The sequence below is a fragment of the Berghia stephanieae genome, chromosome 2, assembly GCF_034508935.2.
Source record: "Berghia stephanieae isolate SIO BIC M18660-M18661 chromosome 2, UCSD_Bste_1.3, whole genome shotgun sequence".
Lineage (NCBI taxonomy): Eukaryota > Metazoa > Mollusca > Gastropoda > Nudibranchia > Aeolidiidae > Berghia > Berghia stephanieae.
In genome coordinates, this window is record NC_088361.1 from 39,815,704 (window position 1) to 39,832,192 (window position 16,489).

Sequence of the window (16,489 nt, forward strand, 5' to 3'; positions counted from 1 at the left end):
TAACATTGTTCTTTTGTCTGCACGTTGGATCTATTATGAACAAGGAATATATTATTATTATTATTATTATTATTATTATTATTATTATTATTATTATTATTATTATTATTATTATTATTATTATTATTAATATCATCATTATTATTATTATTATTATTATTATTATTATTATTATTATTATTATTATTATTATTATTATTATTATTTTATTATTATTATTATTATTATTATTATTATTATAACATGCAATGCCTAAAAAGATAAAGGGGAAACCCGAAACCTCCATTTTATCTGTTTTTGTATATTAAATTGAAGCTAACATTCGATTTCACATTGTTATTTATAGCCTTTCCAATATCACTTTAGTGAAAACTTTATTAGGAATTTAGAAGTATGCCTCGACAGTTCTTACAATCCCCTAGGTCTCCCTTCAAAGGGAGCTTGAAAACAAATCATTTCTGCCAATCCGAAGGTTTCTGTTTTTGACTCCATAATTTCAATATTAGAGGGTGCAACATGTTCACTGTAGTGTCGAAATTCGTTTTGAGGGTCTTTGGGGGCACGCCATCTGGTCCTGAAGCTTTCATATTTGTCGTTCCCTTTAATGCTTTGTAAATTTCTATTCTAGAGGTTGGTGCTGTATTTACACCTAAACTCGTTTTGGCTAGTTCTATTTCTGGGGTTGTGTCAGGTGGAACCCGATTGAGGACTTCTCTGAATTGTTCCATCTATCGATTTCTCTGTTCTATTTCTGTTGTCAGAGGTGACAGGTTCTAACCTTTACAGTCATTAAAGAGTTTAGGCGATATTGTACAATGTTTTTTGGTCTCTTTTGCAAGCTGCTTCTTCTGCTTCAGTGGCTAAGTCATTGCAGTTTGTCCTTTTGTCTTTCCTTACACTTCTCTTGACTTTTGTTGTTGTTTACAATGTTTTATTCTATTTTCAGTTTTCTTCTTTTCTTCTTTATTCTGACATTGATTTATTTCCAGTTTAAGTGTTTTCCCTACATCAACAAGATCCAAGCTTTTATTAGAATGCCAATCTGTGTCATTTCTTGATTTGTACCAATAGATTCTAGGCATGCTTCATTCCAGGTGTTCTTCAAACAAGTCCAGTTCTTCAAGGCGTATTTCCTCGGCAGGATGTTCTAAAAGCTCGAATCTATTTCGTAAGCAGATCCTAAATGTCTTTTTGTTTTGTTTTTTTGTTTTGTTTTTTTTTTTTTTTTGTTTTTTGTTTTTGTTTATTGTTGTATTGTTATTTATGTTTTGGGGTATGGATTTTTGGTGAGGGCGCTGTCAATTTTCTCTGTAGGCCCTAAGTTTGAGCTTCAAAGTTCCTAAAAATAGATGATTGTCTGAGGCTCCGTCATTTCTGCGTTTAATACGGGTGTCTAAAGGCTGCGTCTCCACTGTCTTGATATTGTGAGATGGTCAATTTGGTTTTCAGTGCGTCCATCAGGTGATATCCATCTTGTTTTGTTTTGTTATGGGCAAAGACACTGCCACCAGTCACTAAGTCGTCAAATGCGCAGAAAATAATCTCAATAATAATAATAACAATACTAATAATAATAATAAAAAAATATTACTACTACTACTACTACTACTACTACTACTACTACTACTACTAATAATAATAATAATAATAATAATAATAATAATAATAATAATAATAATAATAATAATAATAATAATAATAATAATAATAATAATAATAATAATAATAATAATAATAATAAGAAGAAGAAGAAGAAGAAGAAGAAGAAGAAGAAGAAGAAGAAGAAGAAGAAGAAGAAGAAGAAGAAGAAGAACTAAAATTAACGAGCACACTTATAATCCACAAGTGCTTACCAATACTCATAAATATATACTTTGTTTTTTTATTTAAAGGAGGAAAAAAGTTGAGAGGTGGGAGGGGGTGGGGTATAACCAGGAAGAGAATCATCATCCCTGCCGTCTTTCTTTGTCACAGACAATCAAAGACTATTGTGTTGACCATACTTCTTTCAGCAGGGCGCAGATTGAGCTTTTAATTCCTCGCGCCCTTGTGGTCAATACTAACTGGGCATCGTCGTCCAGTGAATCAGATGGCCACTTTCTCCCTCTCACTCAGGCCGATCCAATCACGTCTAAATTGCCATGTTTTCATGCTTGTTTGTTCACATTAGTACTTTTCCTGCTTCTGAATTTGTTGGGATTTTGGTGGTGATTGCCAAGTGAAAGCGTTTGGAAGTGTTAGAAAAGCGCAGCGGTAATTCAAATCGGTGCGTTTTGCTTTTGTACTCGACGCGTTCAGTGAGACATATTAAACCAAGGCGTAGCTTCCATTTTGTCTGTCGTAGTGGTTTAGAAAAGATGGTTTAAGCTGACAGATTTGGTACACAATGTAATTAAATTGAATGGATTTCTACTAGGAATCTCATGCATGTGAGAGATAGGGTGTCAATTGTGGAGCATTGTGTCGTGGAGGATGATGGTTTTGGTTTGATGATTAGAGAACAAGGGGGTGCGTAGTGCAGAATGCGATGAGATTTTTTGTTGGGAGAAGAGGTAGAACGTTGGTTTTTTTCGGGATGATATTTTCTGGGATGGCTGAAAATGAGTTGCTGTGATTGATGATACTAGTGATGATGATGATGCGGCAGCTGTTGTTGTTGTTTTTGTTGTTATTGTTGATGTTGTTGTTGTTGGTGATGATGATGATGATATTGATGATAATGATGATGATAATGATGATGATGATGATGATGATGATATTGATGATGATGATGATGATGATGATGGTGGTGGTGGTGGTTGTGGTGGTAGTGGTGGTGGTTGTGGTGATGACGACGACGATGGTGATGATGAAATAGAGGATGAGGAAGAGAAAAAACAGGAGACGGATGTCTCTTCTCATCGTTCTAAATTAATCACATTGACTGACGTCAATAAACTATGAAAAGAACCATCGATATTATGAGCGAGTTAAAATATCGTATCATCGTGGAGAACACACACACACACACAGAGAGAGAGAGAGAGAGAGAGAGAGAGAGAGAGAGAGAGAAAGGGAGGGAGATAGAGAAAGGGAGAAAAAAGAGAAAGATAGAGAGAGAGAGAGCGATAGTAAAGAAAGAGAAAAAGAGAGGGAAGGAGAAAGAGAGACAGAGAGAGAGTGTGAGGAGGGGGGGGGGAGAGGGATATGGAGAAAGAGAGAAATAGAGAAAGAGAGAAATAGAAACAGAGAGATAGAGAGAAAGAGAGAGCGAGGGAGAGAGAAAGAGAAACACACACACACACACACACACACAGATAGAGAGAGAGAGAGAGAGAGAGAGAGAGAGAGAGATTTTCTTATTTATTGCCCATCCCGAGGACTTTTCTAAAACCTTCAATGTCTAGACTTCATCATAATTAAAATGAATAATACTTCCTCCACAATTGCTCACGTTGAGAAACAAATATTGCAGATGAGCTGTGTGTTTATCATGTAGATCTAGTACCATTTAAACACGGTCGTGTAATGTTTATAAATTTATAATCAATGATCCTTCGTGGGACATCAAGTGAAACACATTCAATCTCCCACCAGATTGCATGCGTGTGAGTATGGAGCGTGAAAGCGATTTTTGATATTTAACGAGTTAACTGTCTGTCGTACTCTGGAAAAAAAAATCATGTATTAAAAATTTGACCAGAAAACTTGTCCTTCAAATATCGATCGATATAAATGACCGTCATCTTGGCAAAAACTCCCAAATATGGGAGCATGCGAGGTCACAGGTTTAAGAGTTTTTGCCAAGATGAAGGTCGTTTAAATCGATTGATATTTGAAGGACGTGTTTTCTGGCCAAATTTGTTAACACGTGTTTTTCCAAAGTACGGCAGTTAACTTGTTAAAGATAAAATACCGTTGAGACCTGTGTTAAACGTTAATAATGAGTTTAGAAAACATCTTATCTCACCATCTCAGTTATGATTCCTTATAAGGCTTAAGGGTATTGAACTGGAACCACAAAAATAGTACGAGTGGGACAAAAGGCTTGCAAAACAGCTGGAAATATTGCGAGAAACTCGAGTCATTTACGTTAAACAACAACAATCAAAATTCATCATCTTTATCATCATCATCATCATCATCATCATCATCATCATCATCATCATCATCATCATCATCATCATCATCATCATCATTATCATCTTCTTCATATATACATATATGTATATATACCCCCCCCCCACATATATATATATATATATATATATATATATATATATATATATATATATATATATATATATTAGAGCCGTCCTGATGAAGTGATGTTTGGCCTATACCATTATTATATATACCAGAAAACTGCCCGTTAAAGGAAAGGTATGAACATACAACTCATGGATGCAGTCACCAACATAATCACAAACCTGTACTCAATAATCGAACAATCACGCGACAAAGTCCGGATGTGACAATCATTATTATGTGGTAACAGGGGTTTCAGATGCGACCAACAGTATAACCCTTGAATTATTCACAGTTCCTCATCGCTGCCACATTTATTTATCTGATTTGATTTTACCAAAGATCAAAAGAACAAAAGTTTAACTGTCCGTATCTCGTTGTCACGCACTAAACCGTCATATTAATTTCTCGCAAGGCGCGTTTCCTGTACTGTGAGTGAAGCTAAAAGCCCTGCTTTATGAATGTATTTCAAATTCTAAATTTGACAGTCTCTCTCTCTCTCTCTCTCTCTCTCTCTCTCTCTCTCTCTCTCTCTCTCTCTCTCTCATTGCACTCTCTCCACACCACCTTCCCCTTTACGCCTCACCTCTATATCTATATATCTATCAATCTATCTATCTATCTATCTATCTATCTATCTATCTATCTATCAATCAATCTATCTATCTATCTATCTATCTATCTATCTATCTATCTATCTATCTATTTATCTATCTATCTATCTACCTATCTATCTATCTATTTATCTATCTATCTATCTATCTATCTATCTACCTACCTATCTATCTATCTATTTATCTATCTATCTATCTATCTATCTATCTATCTATTTATCTATCTATATATCTACCTATCTATCTATCTATCTAAATATCCATCTACATATTTATCTATTTATTTATCATTTTATCTCTCTATCTATTTGTCTATCTATTCTTCTCTATCTCTTTGATTTTGCCTATACATTCTGCACTTCCAGATTATATTATTCTTTCTTTGATGTCAATGAAATGTCTCTTATTATTTACAATCTGTTGAGTTTCGACCATGCTATGAAGCTCCTTTGATTTTATTAAAAGATGAGTGTAGAACACGTTTCACACATATAGAGAGTCATAATTTAAAGTTATTTTGTTTCTCCTTGTTTTATTTGGTATAGGGTTCGCTTTTTCAATTAATTTTATTGCTTATCTATGTTTTTCACTCCTGTCTTTGTTGTTCTTATTCATTCTTGTATTATTTTGTGTGTGCTTGCTTTATCTAGTTAAGATTTTATTTTCTCTTATAACTTACACATGATTTGTTATCTGCGTATTATTATACTGGTCTTGAAAAAAAAACAAGACTCGGGCAATAATTCTAATCTCACTTTCCATTTTATAATATGAGAATTGCTTTCTGAGATATCCACGATCCACTCTTCACTATAGATAATTCTATAATATTGTATTCAATTTATCTCATGGCCGGTAATCACGAGGTTATTCTTATATCTAATTTTGCTCTTTTATTAATCTTTTTTTTTTTTTACTGTAAATGTTTCATGTTCTTTTTCCGTTGTTGTCCACACCATAAAAATCCTATGTCTAATTAAATCATTGGAACAATTATTACCTGTTCTTTACTGCCAATCTTGGCCGCATACCGTATCATTATAAACACAATAGACACTGATCTGTCGTGTAAACAAACAGTCGATTATTTCCATTACACCTAGAGATTTTATTAGCGTGACCGGGAATGCTATGTGGTTTCTGTTCGTGCTACGCTGGTCCAATTATTTTCAATTATTATGTTAATGAAGATTTGGCTCGCCTTCTTCAAACTGATCTGGCCAATTAAACCAGGAGGTGTTACCACAACAGCCTATCTGTGGAATTGATTAAAGAATCACTTTAAATGGTAATGAGTATCGTCTTATAAAATTAGACAATTTTATGCGAGAAACAACGTCATTTTGACACCAATATACTTACAAGGCCGATACAAGCATGATTCCATTGCCTAGCATATTTTTGTGCGACTATAATGTGGTCTTGCAGTATGAAACTCACCTTCGGATCGGTAGGTCCAGGGTTCGAGTCCCGCTCTGAGCAGTGCATAGTTGAGTCTTTAAAAAAAGGCTCTTGACTCACATTTTCTCACCGCACTCAGGTGTAAATGAGTACCTGGTTGTTAACAGCGTTGTCTCTCTCGGAAAAAAAGAAAGAAAGGGGGGGGGGGATGAAGTTGAAATCATACGATAAATAGACAGAAAAAAGAATCTGCTCATTCTTTTTGTTCTTTTCTTCTTTGTTTATTTGTTTGTTTTTTGGGATTTTTGTTTGTTTGCTTGTTTTTGTTTTGTGTTTTGTTTTCTTTGTTCTTGTTTTTTTTTTTTTTAATTTCTTCTGTTTTACCTTTCTTTGTTCTTGATGTTTTTGTTTTTTAAAATTTTTTTCTCCTTTTTTACCTTTCTTTTTTCGACTCTGCATGGTTATATCATAATTTATAAACCATATCAAATGAATTAATAATTAATGGGGCGTTGGTGATAAATCCATTCGAATCAGTTTATGGAAGAGTAAATAAACGTTTGGAAATGGTCCAAGTTAAGACTTGATTGGAAGATTATTATTCGCGAAAAAATATCCCATATTTATATTCTCAATGGCAGTAGTTTGTTTAATGCCAAAATTAATGCAGATATATTATTACTTCAACTATTGCATGGTAATACGACACAGATTTTGCTGCCTTATCGAAAATTGGTATTAAATTCAAGTTCCCTATGCTGTAAAGCTTGATTGTATAAATAATGGAACTAGCACTGCTTAGCTCGCATTAAAAAAATGTAGTTTACTTGTTCTAATATCGAGAGATGTAAAAATTAACATTTCTGAGCTCTTTGAGCCTGGGTTTAAATGTGGACAGAAAAAGTCTTCAATAGCTATTAGGCTTCTATAGCGTGAAACGGACAATAGCAATTGTTTTCTTTGGATAGGACTCTTATCTGTCGCAAAGTACTTTTCGCCAGATCTAATAGACAGCTACCCGATCACTGCTAAGTGGACAGGGCGGGAAGTCAGAAAAAAAAAATCTCGACAGCACTCGGGATCGAGCTAGGTCCATTTGCGTGTAAAGTGAGTGCTCTACCAACTAAGTTATCGGAATCCCCTTACTGTGAACAAGTCGTGCTATGCTAAAGGCTAACCTTTTTGCGGTGTTATTTTTCACCCGTTGTGTAAGGAGGAAAATCGAGACTTGGGATTACGAAATCGGCCATATTGTTTAATTGCAAAGCCCAATCTCCACAATGATATAAAAGCAACTCTTTCAGTATACAATTATTATATTCCATTCATTATTAACTACAAGGAGCTCATCACGAATTCATCGTAAAAATATCCCAATCCATTTATTGCCGTCGGGAAGACAGGATACGTTTAATAGAACCTGATGTTCACCACATTAATCGTGATCTGTTTTAACAGCCTGGAAAATGGACCCGACCACAATCAAACTCCCGATGGAATCAGAATATGGCTAGAATATTTCCTGCCAGAACCAAAGTGGCGATAAAATGATGGCGTGATGACAATGATGGGATCACTTGGTAACACCCTGGTAGTGTTACCATGTCTGGCCCTTTTCAACGCGCCTCAGCCAAATAGGCGTGAAAGAATAACCCCCATCTTAGCATTGCAAAAAGCTTTAGCAGCCCACACGATGCTTTTGACAGAGATCTTTATTTTATCGCCTTGGTAATGAAGAACATTGGCAAGTTCTTTTTATGTAAGTGCTGAATTTTGCATTACTAATTGAATATTTTCCATTCGTTCACATCGGTTCACTTAGTAGGATTCTCTATTAACCCAATATAACATTTTTTTGAATCATTAACGGAGAGATATCGTTATTGCTTTGGCATATCTTTTTCAAATCATTATATGAAGGCTTTGCGGTTCCATCAATATCTACAGATATCTAATTGGGATTACATTATTTTTTAAATCTCGTGAAATATGATTTTGTTTTGTTTTTGTTTGTTGTACCTAAACTTGATAAACAAAAACGATAGTTTTGTAGTAAGATTATACACAGACAAAGAAAACCCTGAGTGGGATACGGAATGGATGTGCTAGACCAACGATAAACAAATGAAACATTTCTAATTTATAACACTATACGTTTCAGGCACCGACCTCGGTCAGCATCGCAAAGAAACAAACAAAGAGTATTGACTGCTAAAGAGATATATTAATGTCTCAATATATTTAATTTATGGAGATGAATAATTATACATTTGCGCGATTTTTTTCTTGTACGATAGAGTCACTATAATATCAGAGTTCACTTGCAGATCATCAAGTCATTTCCAGATTTGTCTACTTGAGGAGATTCTATTATGAGGCACATCTCTGAGAAAGATCTTTGTGGTCTAGATGCATAGTTCGATTTGTGATAAAAAAGGAATAATGTTGAATTATAGATGCGATTGGTAATTGATTACAAAATGTAAACGTGGCAGATTTTACTGAAAAAAAAATCTCGTGGGCAAACATGTCGCTGACACCAAACATCGTACCAGTAAGGTCACGGGTTCAAACCCTCATCACCGCCGCGAAAAATTTTATTCTCTATTGTCTTCTGGCACTTTCATACTCACTTCATCTCTTGTTGTTATAAATATTGTCTCTTTTTAATAATTGCTTCATATAGGTCACTTATGTTTGTGGTTTGTATATTTGGTCTATATCTTTTCTACTTTAAGACAACAGTATCGAAACAATTTCTCACAATAAAATTTGATAATACTTTTAAAGAACTATTTTACGAGTATTTTGTACCATGCGTAAAAATCCCATTCTTTGCATGGCGAGGTGTTAGAAAGTGATTGTAAACAGCTAAGTAACCTTTCATTTATTACTGTTCATCAAATCGCCAATTGACTGAATAGCAAGCTACATAGAGATACACGGGAAATCAGAATGAGACTTAACAAAACTCAAGGGAAACTTGCTTCCTTTTCAGATAACCCAACCATAAAAAGTTACTTGATAATATGTAATAGAATCTAGCTACAATTTATTACGTTTTAGGCCAACCCGTTGGCAAAATACGTATTATTATGATGCACGAAGGACATTACCTTTTTTTTTTTTACAAAGGAAAGATCAGCGAATATGCCTCTGGCACTGGCCGCTGTGTCTGAGAATAATTCTGTGATGTTGATACGGACTGACTTGCTAAGGCCAGTTATGTCCTCTACCTTCTGCCCTTAGCCGCCCGCCTGGTAATTTGCAACCTCACACCTCTGGACGTAAGTGATTTGTCACAAAGACTGGCAAGAATGCGTGCATATCATACATGTCGACCAAGCATGCATGCAAGCAAGACGTGGGTCCCTACTGTGCTAGGGAAACTACTAACAGTGAGAAGAATGAAGAATAGTCCTTTTATCGCGTAAGACCACTGGGAATTGTCATAAGCCGGAATCTGTTTAGAGACGATGATGGCCGGATGATTGGCTTTGATTTGGGTCTGTCTGTGTTGGTGTTTTTCTTTGAGGCTCTTCGTGTAGGCATACAAGTGTGACCACGACTCGTGTGATCGTTGATTGTCGGGTTGCGTGCCTCAAAGACTGGAAGCACCGGGCCCTAGGCCTTGTGTAATGATGAATAAGATCAATGAAAGTGATATTTGTTAGCACTTTGTAACTAATAATATTATGAACATTGCTCACCGGGGAGATCACGCATAGTTATCTATAAATTGTGGGATATGTATGTATGTATACCTGTTGCTTTCATTGTTAGCAAGTTGTCAGATTATGCCGCTCATTACATCAATAAGCATCATAATGTAATATCTGCAATTGATTATATACAGAAGCAATCTGGATTCGACCCCGTTAAAAACTTTCTTATTGTTTCTCATCATTTCTAAAGTTATCAGAGTCATTCTGTGAAACCACCGGCGCATTTCCTCAATTTATTTAAAGTATAATTTAATTTCTCCAGGAATATTGGATGAAATGTTAGCTGGGCTCAGTTATAAACCGGGCCATACAAAAAAAAATATCGTTATTGATTAACATTTTTCATTATCATAAATTCGTTAGTTTAACAAAGAATGTAGAATATCGCATAGACCTAGCAGTGGGGTTTTTCCTTCTATCACATTAAGTAAACCCAGATGATCTGACATGGACCACTTTGTGCCCATTCGATTCTGTAAAACCTTGATGACATTGATGCTCGTTTCGAGAAAGCAATTAATCACAGGTTGTGCTGAAGCGAGACTTGACATGCAAGGAACATGAAGCACACAATTCAAATGAATGTGAATGCACCGCGATACTCGGGTAGGAAGATGAGAAAGATATGGCTAAATTGATCGAGCAAGATGAAGACAGTAAGACGCTTGATGGGTTTAGTAACAAACGGCTATGACGACAACTGACTTACTCCCCCTTATCAACTCTTCTGAAAGAGAGAGATGATTCCAAAATGTTCCTCTCAACCACTCTTGGCTGATATCTTAAGAAAATGAAAGTTGTTCCCCTTTAATTCCCGCCCCGTTTCACGCGTGAGTAGCAAACGCGTGCAGTCATTTTGTCATGTCAGAAAAGATGTGAATGCAAGTCGTTAGCGCTAGATGTATGTGTTGGATTGGGGTAGAGTTAATTGTCCTAAATTAAGAAGACATTTATTTATCATAGTTTAAGAAAATCAAGGGATTGCATCTTCTCATCTCTTGTAACAGATTAACGTCTCACAACTCAACCAAGGACATTCTCAAAACCCGAGAAGCTTTTCTTAACTTTATCATACCGAAAATGCATATTCTCCTTTGAGAATAGTCCGATTCGTTTCAAGAGAGATAAGCAAATTGATCCCGAAGCATACAACAACTTTATAACTCACAGACAAGACCCATGGGAGTTCTATGATGTTATGAGGACTACCCGGAGCTATGTAGACACCGGGCAGTACAATAATGATATCAGACATTAACTGCTGCTCAGGTATGGTCGCTTGACAGATTACGAGAGACCATTAGAAAATAATTAGAGGGTGATATTTTAGTAGATCCACATTATGGCGGTAGTCTTTTAAAGTCATAAGACTGATGAGACGGAGTGTATACCGGTGGCTGTAGCGTTATATGATAGTAACAACCATCATCACCAATGACAACCTCATCATTCTTTATCAACTTTGATATTTTACTCATTTCATTTATCAATTTACCCATTCCTTTTTGTTTGGTCAAGTTATTACATCTTTCCCCCTTCACCCCCCTTCCCCCCCCCCACCTCCCTATTCCTCAAACATCTGCAATTGTTTCTAAAAGTTCTCTCAGTATTTTATGCGACAGATGAAGTAATATGATTAGGTAACAGCTTGACCTGAAAAGAAGAATACATGAGATTTCCATTCCCCTAATTAAAATGTTATGATGACGTCACAAAGGAAACATTCTGAACTAATTGGAACACTCTTATTCAAAAGGGTCTGAGATGTCATGAGCCCTTTTCCCCAAGACTTTCACCTTTAACCCCGAAACTGCTACCATCGTTCCAATTTTTCGGACAAAATCGATTTAAGTGCTTTCCATTTATTCCCCTTAGCCGACAGACTAACCAGATTTTTTTCTTCGTCACTTGTTTCAAGTTTAAATCAATATCTTACGATAGCTTTAAGAATTGAAGGGAATTAAAATATGAATGTGATCGGAGTGGGTTGAGTGAAGGGAGAATGATGTTTGACTAGGTTAGGGCACTATTATCGCTGACATTTTGCTGGACTTCGCTGTTTTCAAGTTCATTGTCTGCAAACAAGGAAACATTTTAATTGGCCGGATCGACTTCTTCAATCCTTCTTAAGATGTTTTCATGTTTGAATGATGTGTCTGTGTGTATGTTTGTTAGTGTGATTGTTTGTGTGTGTGCGTGTGTGCGCGCGTGTGTATATATATATATGTGTGTGTGTGTGTTTGTTTGTGTTAGTATCAAAGTGAAATGAAGGAGTGTGAGGAAAAGATGTAAGGAAAGACGTTGTGAAAAGTGAAAACCCAGTGAATGTGATTTAACTGAGTCTCCTTCACTTTTCTCTCCTTTTTATCACGAGCAAATTTTATGACAATTAAGAATGCGAACATCGTTCTTTCTTCTTATTTTTTTTTAAAGCGAGAATTGTGTTTGGAAAACAAGGCAAACTTCCAAGGGGGTGTAATGTAATAGATGCAAGAAAAGTAGGTCAGTTACAACTGTAGTAATTTAAAATTACAATAGGAGGGAAGGTTTCAGTAAAAGGTCAATGTTTTTGAAGGATTGTCATTAAACATTGCGCATTGTCGGTACGTGTTATCGCTTTCTTTTTTTTTTTATTTGACTTTACTTTCCCAAACTTGATAAAATCGGTCGAGTTAAATCTGAATAGACACAATGTTCTGGCTAATTGTCTTGTCTTTGTTTACTTTTTTTAGGTTTACCCGTGAGAGTTAATTAGTTGAAAATGTCAATATAACGATGATTAAGAACGAGAATTACCGATGTCCACTCTTTGTCAGTATGGACAAATACACAGAGCAATGGGAAAAACGCGTATATTTCTAAAAAAATATATCTTAATCAAAATAATTACCGACTTATCAAAAATCCTCAAAACCTGAGACTGCAAATAATAATAAAATAATGGTATAGATTTATAGTGCGCCAAACATCCCTTCATCAGGAGGGCTCTGGGCGCATAACATAGATTAACTTAATCATTAAGCCCTAACACAGTACACGAACAACGCTAATTATACACATAATCAAAAGAAAGCCTGTCGGAATAAGAATGTCTTCAATCGACGCTTGAATACCTCTAGTGAAGACGAAAAACGCATCTCTAGTGGTAGTAAATTCCACAACCTTGGACCAGAATGCTGAAAAGCGCGTTCACCAGCCTTCACTCGACAGCGGGGTGTTTTCAATTTGAGGTCGTTCGTTGATCGAAGCAATCGCTGTGGGTTATACCGTTCAACGAGGTTTGAGCAGCGACATCTATAGAGATATGAAGTCCTAGGGTTTGTGAGATATGCTGGTGACGAGCCCTCCAGGCATTTGAAAACGATAGTTGAAGATTTATATTTAATCCGCTGGTCCACTGGCAACCAATGCAGCTGCTGTAGTAATTCGGGAGCTGCAGTTTTCCTGTCTTTCTGCAGTACAACGCGGGCTGCCATGTTCTGTATTTTCTGGAGTTTGTTTATTTTGTCCTTTGCGAGACCAACAAACAGTGCATTGCAGTAGTTCATTTTCGGGAATATCAAAGATGTTACCAATTTGTTGCAAGTTTCCCTATTAATAAATGGTCTGATTGTTCTGATATTTCTTAGAATGCAGATAGCACTTGTTCTCACATTGTTAATATGTTTGTTCATAGACAGATCACTCTCTAAGGTGATGCCGAGATTTTTTGCTGATGTTGTGAGTTGTATTTTGTCATTATCGTTGATTGTCAGTGCCAGTGTAAATGGATCTGTCTTATTATTTGAACTCGCAATGAATAAGGCTTCAGTCTTGTCGCCATTTAATTTTAATCAATTTTCAGACATCCATCTCATCACATGGTTGATGCATTGTTCGTAAACAGTTATCTTTGAAACAATATCGGATTGCAAACACATGCTATATATCTGGGTGTCACAAAGTGCGCACGTAAACCGTATGCTTATGTAGCGCAGTTTGCAACCTTGTTTATGTGTGCTATATTCAAGCTACGACACCGATCAATAACCAAACACAATACGTTGATAAAGGTTTTGAAGCTAAATGAAGATATATTTTATTACAATATAACAAAGATATTATGAGATATGAAGATGAAATGATAGATGTCATAAGTATGGATGACAAATTGATGGAGATGGTGTGATGATGAATATGATATGAAAGCGATATGAAAATATATAATTAAATCAATTAATTATCAATACTTTACCAAACCGCTACCACATCAGACAATCTCACAGATAGGTTGCAACCATCACAGTCATACAGGCAACTAATAATTAACTAACTAACTAAACACAATCCAGACGTGTAGAAGAAAGCCAAAAGAGTGTCCTTGATATTTAACAAAAACTGTAAGGTTGTTCTAATATTGTTAATTTGTCTCTTCTTGAAATTGTTCTGATTTCACAGTATTCATAAACAGATCAATTGTTTCTCAATGTTCTGATATTAAAATAAGCAAATGGTTCTTCACAGGTAACTTATAAAACAGGCAAATGTTCAGTTTCTATTAGGGTCAAGCTATGAGTGTATAGCCTAAAGTTGTTGTGAGCTATCCACGAACACAAAAATATTCGTTTCAAACTCAAAGTCATTACTAGATCCCTCTCTCACCCACTTCTTGAGACCGCCGATTCGTTCGTACACCACCATCGCGAATAATTTTGACCAGCAGTTAAGCTTAATAGCCAATATTCTCAACACAAACATATAACATAGAAACGATTGAGACATTGAGTATGCTCCGGTGTATGGGGTGAATTTTTTAATTCAGAAAAGTGAGTGGAGCAGGCACTTATGTTGGTAACAACAAGATATGAAGTGAATAGAAAAGTGCCAGAAGACAATAGAGAATAAAAATTTTTCGCGGCGGTGGTGGGGTTTGAACCTGCGACCTTATTGGTACGACAACTCCGCCTGGCAGGTGAGAGCGTGGCTCTACCGTGTGAGCTATCCACGAACACAAAAATATTCGTTTCAAACTCAAAGTCATTACTAGATCCCTCTCTCACCCACTTCTTGAGACCGCCGATTCGTTCGTACACCACCATCGCGAATAATTTTGACCAGCAGTTAAGCTTAATAGCCAATATTCTCAACACAAACATATAACATAGAAACGATTGAGACATTGAGTATGCTCCGGTGTATGGGGTGAATTTTTTAATTCAGAAAAGTGAGTGGAGCAGGCACTTATGTTGGTAACTGTCGTACCAATAAGGTCGCAGGTTCAAACCCCACCACCGCCGCGAAAAATTTTTATTCTCTATTGTCTTCTGGCACTTTTCTATTCACTTCATATCTTGTTGTTACCAACATAAGTGCCTGCTCCACTCACTTTTCTGAATTAAAAAATTCACCCCATACACCGGAGCATACTCAATGTCTCAATCGTTTCTATGTTATATGTTTGTGTTGAGAATATTGGCTATTAAGCTTAACTGCTGGTCAAAATTATTCGCGATGGTGGTGTACGAACGAATCGGCGGTCTCAAGAAGTGGGTGAGAGAGGGATCTAGTAATGACTTTGAGTTTGAAACGAATATTTTTGTGTTCGTGGATAGCTCACACGGTAGAGCCACGCTCTCACCTGCCAGGCGGAGTTGTCGTACCAATAAGGTCGCAGGTTCAAACCCCACCACCGCCGCGAAAAATTTTTATTCTCTATTGTCTTCTGGCACTTTTCTATTCACTTCATATCTTGTTAAAGCCCAGCCTCCAACGGCTCATTCACTTTAAAGAAAGAAAATGATTTTGTTATAATATGATAATCATACGAATATAACTCTATCTATATTCGAACTCATTCAATATGTTTACTTTAAATGAGTAAATATTATTTTACTTTAACAAATCAATTTATTAATGTTGATTAATATTGCTTTACTTTGTAGATATGAAATAATATTGCTTTATAGCAAGAAAAGCTTATTTTCTTTACAACAAGAATATATTATACAATTAATTAAATTATCTGATTAATTAATTGAGACTCAAAATTTAAAGTGATATTATGATATTAATATCAAAACACAATCATAATTGTAATCACAACATATTATTCAAAATCTCACCAGAGCCGAACAGATTATAGAAATCACAAATTAAGTCTACACAAGACTTTAATCAAACTCTACACAAGAGTTATAACACAACTTGATTCAGCTCAAACTTTGAGCACCGCAAAGTCTACACAAGACTTAAATCACACTCTACACAAGAGTTAACACAAAACGTGTTTCAGCTCGAACTTTGAGCACTACAAAGTCTACACAAGACTTTAATCCAACTCTACACAAGAGTTAAACAAATGAGCCTAAAAGACTCCGCTGTGGTTATCGCTTCGAGACTATGAGCCTAAAAGACTCCGCTGTCTGGTCTCTTTTGAGAAAATGAGCCTAAAAGACTCCGCTGAGTGGTCTGAAGAAACTGCTCAAAACTCTGGCATTTATAGGCAAAAATCAAGCAAACGAAGCAAAATTCTACCCACACAAA